At 41.2% G+C, this 5,544-nt stretch overlaps 1 long non-coding RNA gene across 1 annotated transcript; it reads left to right on the top strand.

The window, feature by feature from the left end:
* LOC141572722 (uncharacterized) lies at positions 1-5,331 on the top strand. The gene is made up of 3 exons (XR_012498132.1): positions 1-1,241; positions 1,922-2,231; positions 2,697-5,331. It is a non-coding gene; the product is annotated as an uncharacterized LOC141572722 (long non-coding RNA).
* The last annotated feature ends 213 nt before the right edge of the window (positions 5,332-5,544 follow it).

Genomic DNA, 5,544 nt, shown 5'->3' with positions numbered 1-5,544 from the left:
TGATTTTATTTTGACAGAGTCTATAGGAAGTGCAACTTTATATACATAACTTACCAAACAACAGAATATTTCAAAATGCCAGCTTTGAAAAAAGCCTAAATTTTTTTAGGATGAGAAAGATACATTATGAATTAAAGTGCTCATGTTTCAAAGACTTTGAAAGTGGAAATTGCTTCTGAGGTGATTTATGCTGCTCTGAAAAAAAGTGTTAAAGTAAATTTTTATAATCATTTCTTACATATCTGTTGATTGAGTGTAACTTCCATATGTGCATACAAAATAACATGCATAAGAAAAACAAAATTGAGAATAACATATTAGTTTTGATGTATGTGAAATAATTTGTTTTTCTCCACTATATCCCTGGGTCAAGGTCTATAGCATTTATTTGAACCAGCTATCTATCTCATTTTCATAAGGGTCCCAGGAGGCAATAGTCATACATTGTTACTTCAGCCTTCACAAAGGCAAAACAGTACAGAGCCCTGTACTGTAATAGACAACACAGAACAGTCCCAATTTCAGTTCCTGTTACATTGACAAGACTCCTTCAGGTAAGAGATTAAAACATTCTTTTATCATTATAAGGTTAGTGACCATTTTAATGGAATCAAAGGATTATTTCTGCTGCATTGGGGATAAGAAGTTTGGGAAGTGAATATGTGGGGAAGATGTCTTTTCCCTTTTATGCATGTGTTATTCAGAATTTCTCTTTAATTGGAATAAAGCTAGTTTTATAATCTCAGATTAATATTTATGGTAAACGCTATCGAGGACATAAATTATATAGAGCCTGACCAAAGAACTCATTGTACTTTTTTTTTTAATCAAGAGAAGGTACGTGGGCGATTTTCACAGGCTAAAAGATTTTGCCTTTTAACATCAACAATATTGTACCATATTTGCTCATCATTGTGATGAAAAGAAATTCTAAATTTATTCACCTCACACCATCTGTAACATTTTAAAAATAAATGAGAGTTTCAGAATTAATCTTCCTTGCCTAATGTGCATGACTTATGTGGGAAAAGATAGTAATGGTCACACAAACATGTATTCAGACATGTAAATTATGGAAATTAGAGAGGTAAGATCAACAAATACTAATAGAATCTCTAAAGTTGTCAAAAACTTTCAAATATCTCATTCCTTCAGATTTTATATTTTGATATAATTTGCTGTTTGAACAAAAAGATACCTCATCTTGGAGAGGGACTTTTAAAAGATAAAAATAAATCAAGGTAAGTGATATTACAATATGTGCTTAAACTAAACAACAAGGCTTCCCCTTTGCTACAAAATACAAAAAAGTAATTACGTTTCATAAAATTGTAAAATTTATAAATGATATTTCATAGGGTCAGGTATGAAATGTAAGTTATGTTTTAGTAGGAAGATTATACAGCATTTTGTTTTTGATTTTTAGCAAATATTCATTTATTAGTTTCCAGTCCACATCTAGCGATTAAGAAGAAAAAAGTTACTTAACCCAAAGTGTTAGTTGATCTTTCTTGGTTTAAGTGGGGTAAATTCTGATTTCATAGAAGGGACTGTACTATAATAATTTGTAAAATGTAAACGTGTTTTTAGTGTTTTGTGTATGTGCCAGGTAGTTAAAAACATTTTGTTTCAAAATAACTGCGTGTGTTTAAAAGCCAAATACATCGTTTGCTGCTATGGTGTTATAATTTGATAGGGGAGCAATAATTTTCCTGCAAAGTTACGTTTTACAATTAAACGTCATCAATTTAGAAGAGCTGTGCAAACGACTAAAAACTAAATTTTATTAAATTGGAAATGTAATTTCTTCATTGTAACTGTTCTCATAAATATTATGTGTGCGTTTTGTGTATGGCTATTTTAAGTGTTATGTGTGTTCTTTTAAAAACTCTTCGTTCCTTTTTTTCTTTCACTTTAACAGTGTTCTGGCACGTGACTAGCACAAACCATACCGACTTCTTTCACCATCTTAGGTATGCCACCGGCGATTCCACAAGGAATAAAATGACTTAAAGTCTTTAACATATTTGGAGAAATATTTATGAATAAGGGAGAGCTGTTTCCTGAGCTTTGTTGCTCCGGACAGTTGATATGCCTTTTCACTAGCATCTTCCATGATTTCCACCAGAACTAAGCAAATCGCGTGGCTTTAGGAGATGCTGATCGCCTGGGGGTTGGTTGGAGGGGATGGAGCGTCTTCTCCAACTATCTCCGGTACCCACTCCCTCCAGGTGTGTGTTGTAAGGGGGGAGGTGTGGGGGCGTGGGATGGCGTGGTATAAACAGAACCAAAGTAGGGAAGCGGGGCTAAATTCCTCTAAGAGTCCGGGACCTTATCTTCGCGGAGCACTTAAGGCCCCACTATCACATCCTTTATCTCACGGTCTCCCTGTTGCCGGGCCTGGTGCCCAGAGATTGGCGGCTCTGCCTCAATGGCAGGGCGGGGGGTGGCCATGGGGTTCGGGGACTTCACACTGGAGAGAGGGAGAGGAACAGCTCGTTCTGCCCTATTCTGTTTCAAGACCATGCCCGCATCGGTCTCTGGAACCAAGTCGACCACAAAGTTGGAAGAAATAAAGTGAATTATGAAGGGGGATAGCTCCCTCCCTCCCCCAGTCTCAAGGGAAAATCTTTCCAAAACAGTGGTGCTTGACATCAGTTAAATTCTTAGCAATCTTTCTTGGTCATCTGTTTTAGTTTGGAGATGGTTGTAAAATGAATTTTCGAACTGCTCGGTTGAGAAAGGAACCGGGAAAGAACCTAGAAGGCTCAAGTCAGCACCCACCCACCGCGTTAGGAGTCTCGAGGCCCCCACCCGAGGCCTGTCGGGCGGGGGCGTGTGCTGGTGAAGTCTGGTGAAGCCGCGGCAAGCATGGGTGAGACAGCCTGCTGAGAATTGTGAATGGAGAGAGAAACGCTCCACGATCTGCTTGCGAGAAGAGAAGGTTCGTAACCGGATGGAACCAGTCTCGTTTTTTCATAGAGAGCACAGTTTGGCCGCTTGCCTGGCGCTGAGGCTATGGCCACAGCAGCTGCTGGGTTCTGGAGGAATTCACGTCTTAAAATAAATGATCAAGGAGAAATCATTCGGAGGCAAACGGCCCGCCCCCGCTACCCCCAACACCAAGGCGATTCACGTTGAACTCTAGGGCGGATCGTTCCCACCGTCAGCTCGCGGGGCCTGGGCGCGCAGTAGCCTCGCAGCCGCCTGCACCCCGAGCTCCATGGGGCGCGTAGTCGACAGGACCCGCATCAGACTTAGCTTACAGCCCCAAAGGTCATGCTTTCAGTTAACCAAGGGGTTTGAAATTGAATCCAACGAAGCGGGAAAAGCTGACATCTCCACGCCCTGGAGCTGTAGAGCAGCGGGTGGGGAGGCTGGGGAAAGGCATGCGGGATAGAGGATCGGTCCGCTGAGCTGAGCAGTCCTGTGTTAACTCCGCCGCAGCTCCCAAACACAGTCTAACAATTCAGGTTTACTGTCGGCTTGTGTCACCAGCGCATAAATCACTGTCAGCCGGGACAGCCGGGGCACAGCGTTCCGGTGCGCCCTGGCCACGTCGGCCCTAGGCAGGATAACAGCCCCAGCTCCGCACGAAATTCCCCGACCTGGTGTATTTGCCGGGAATCTTTCCACCCGAGGCTCCTTGGCTCCAAACAGGCGCTTACACGTTACTTTGACAAACACGCAAAGGGCGCTGGGGGAGAAGTTTCTAGCAATCGACTGAGTTTGCTCGCGATGACCTGATTATTGTCCAACAGTCAGAATGCAAGAACACATCATCAAATCTTATTTTGTTAAAGTGCATTCTCAAGGTCACAGAGAACCATAAGAAAACTGCCTCTTCATTCTATGTCTCTAGATTCCCGCTCCCACTACCGGGGTGCCCCCCTTCCACCGTCCCACCTCTCAGATTCATTCTGTTTCAGTGATATCGGGAACTAAGGATATCTGTAGGGAAGAATTCACTATCTGCTGTCATAGCAATTTATTGGTACAATTTTCAATGTGATATTTCCAGTTATCAGCCCAGGAGTGTACTACAGGTCTTTCTCATGCTACCTCACAAATTCAGATAAGAGGAATCTCGGGCAATCTCAGGCAGATATCAGTGTGCTAGACACGCAGCTCACCTCCCAGCCGGTAACCCACAGCCCATCCAAGTCAGGGAAAGGAATTCCTCGCAGAGCCAGGGACTGGGGCAGATGGGGGGTGAAGGGGGTGGGCGCAGGCTTAGAGAAATGCCACAGTAAGGCAAGTGGTCAGGCAATCAACTTTCACCTTCTCATAGGCTGCTATTAGAAAAGGGACTGGTTTTCGTCCAGCAAACTCTCCCCTCGGGCGTTCAGGGCTTGACGTTATCGTGATTATTTCTCACTATTCACATCCATTCTTTTAGGAAAACACACACACACACACACACACACACACACACACACACACACACACCCCTCCACACTTTGAGTAAAGGCAAACTCAGTCATTTCAGACTCTCTTTGTCCCTGTAGTTTATTTTGTTTATTTTTTGAAATCTGGGTTAGAAAGTTGGTAGCACCCCAAAGCATTTATTTCTAAAGAGGCCACAAAGTATTGATCTATTCCCTTTTATTCTCATTTAAATAATCTCTCTCTCTCTCTCTCTCTCTCTCTCTCTCTCTCTCTCTCTCTCTCTCAGTCCAAGAGTAGAAAAGAGAGAAACCCCAACCTTCAACTGTCAACTGTTTTCCAAACACCAGATTAATGTTCCCCAGGACTGGGTAGTAATGTGACCTTTCTGTTTTCAGATGTGTTTTTCAACATGTAATCGTTTGTTTGTTATGTCTCTCAGTGTGGAAAGCTGGGGGAAGGGGTGCCTGTTGCCAGAGGGAGAGAAAAAAATGGATTTGAAGCCTGTTTTTTTCTTCCCCTCCTCAACAGAGGAAAGCTCAAAGCATTTTATTTTTATTTTCCAGAAGATAATTCCTGGGGGGGAGGAGGGAACAAATCCACGGGATTGGTATTGAAAAGAAATCTGAGCACTTGACCAGCAACTATTTAAAAACAATACACCCCCAAACAAAAATCTAATACGTGGATTTTTTTTTTTAATCAAGAGGCGTTCTGGGGCTTTGGTAATGCTCTGTTCTTGATCTAGGTAGTTAAATGAGAAGTATTATTTTAAATTATTTATCAAGCTTTTACTTACGATTTGTGTTCATTTTTGGATTGTTATATTTCTGTAAAGTTTTAAAAACCTAAGAAACAGGAAACCTCTCATGTGTGTACATGTTACTAGAGCTTCTAAAACTTACTCATTGTAAATTTTCAAACCAATACATTTGTTAAATTGTATTTAAGAAATTTACCAATGACTTGACTTCTAAATAACAGGTTCTGAATCAAATTGACAATATATTTGAATTAGTTATTAGGACCAGCATAAATATCGGACCCTGTTTCTAACATATTAAAATATCAAACAATGAGAGTTTAAAGCTTGTCTTAAAAATACCTAAGGAAGTAAAACAGCTATTTGGTTAAAAACAAACAAACAAACAAAAACAA

Source organism: Rhinolophus sinicus, linkage group LG07 (genome assembly GCF_036562045.2).
Source record: "Rhinolophus sinicus isolate RSC01 linkage group LG07, ASM3656204v1, whole genome shotgun sequence".
Lineage (NCBI taxonomy): Eukaryota > Metazoa > Chordata > Mammalia > Chiroptera > Rhinolophidae > Rhinolophus > Rhinolophus sinicus.
Note: the sequence above shows the minus strand (reverse complement) of the source record. Positions and strands in the feature narration are given on the sequence as shown.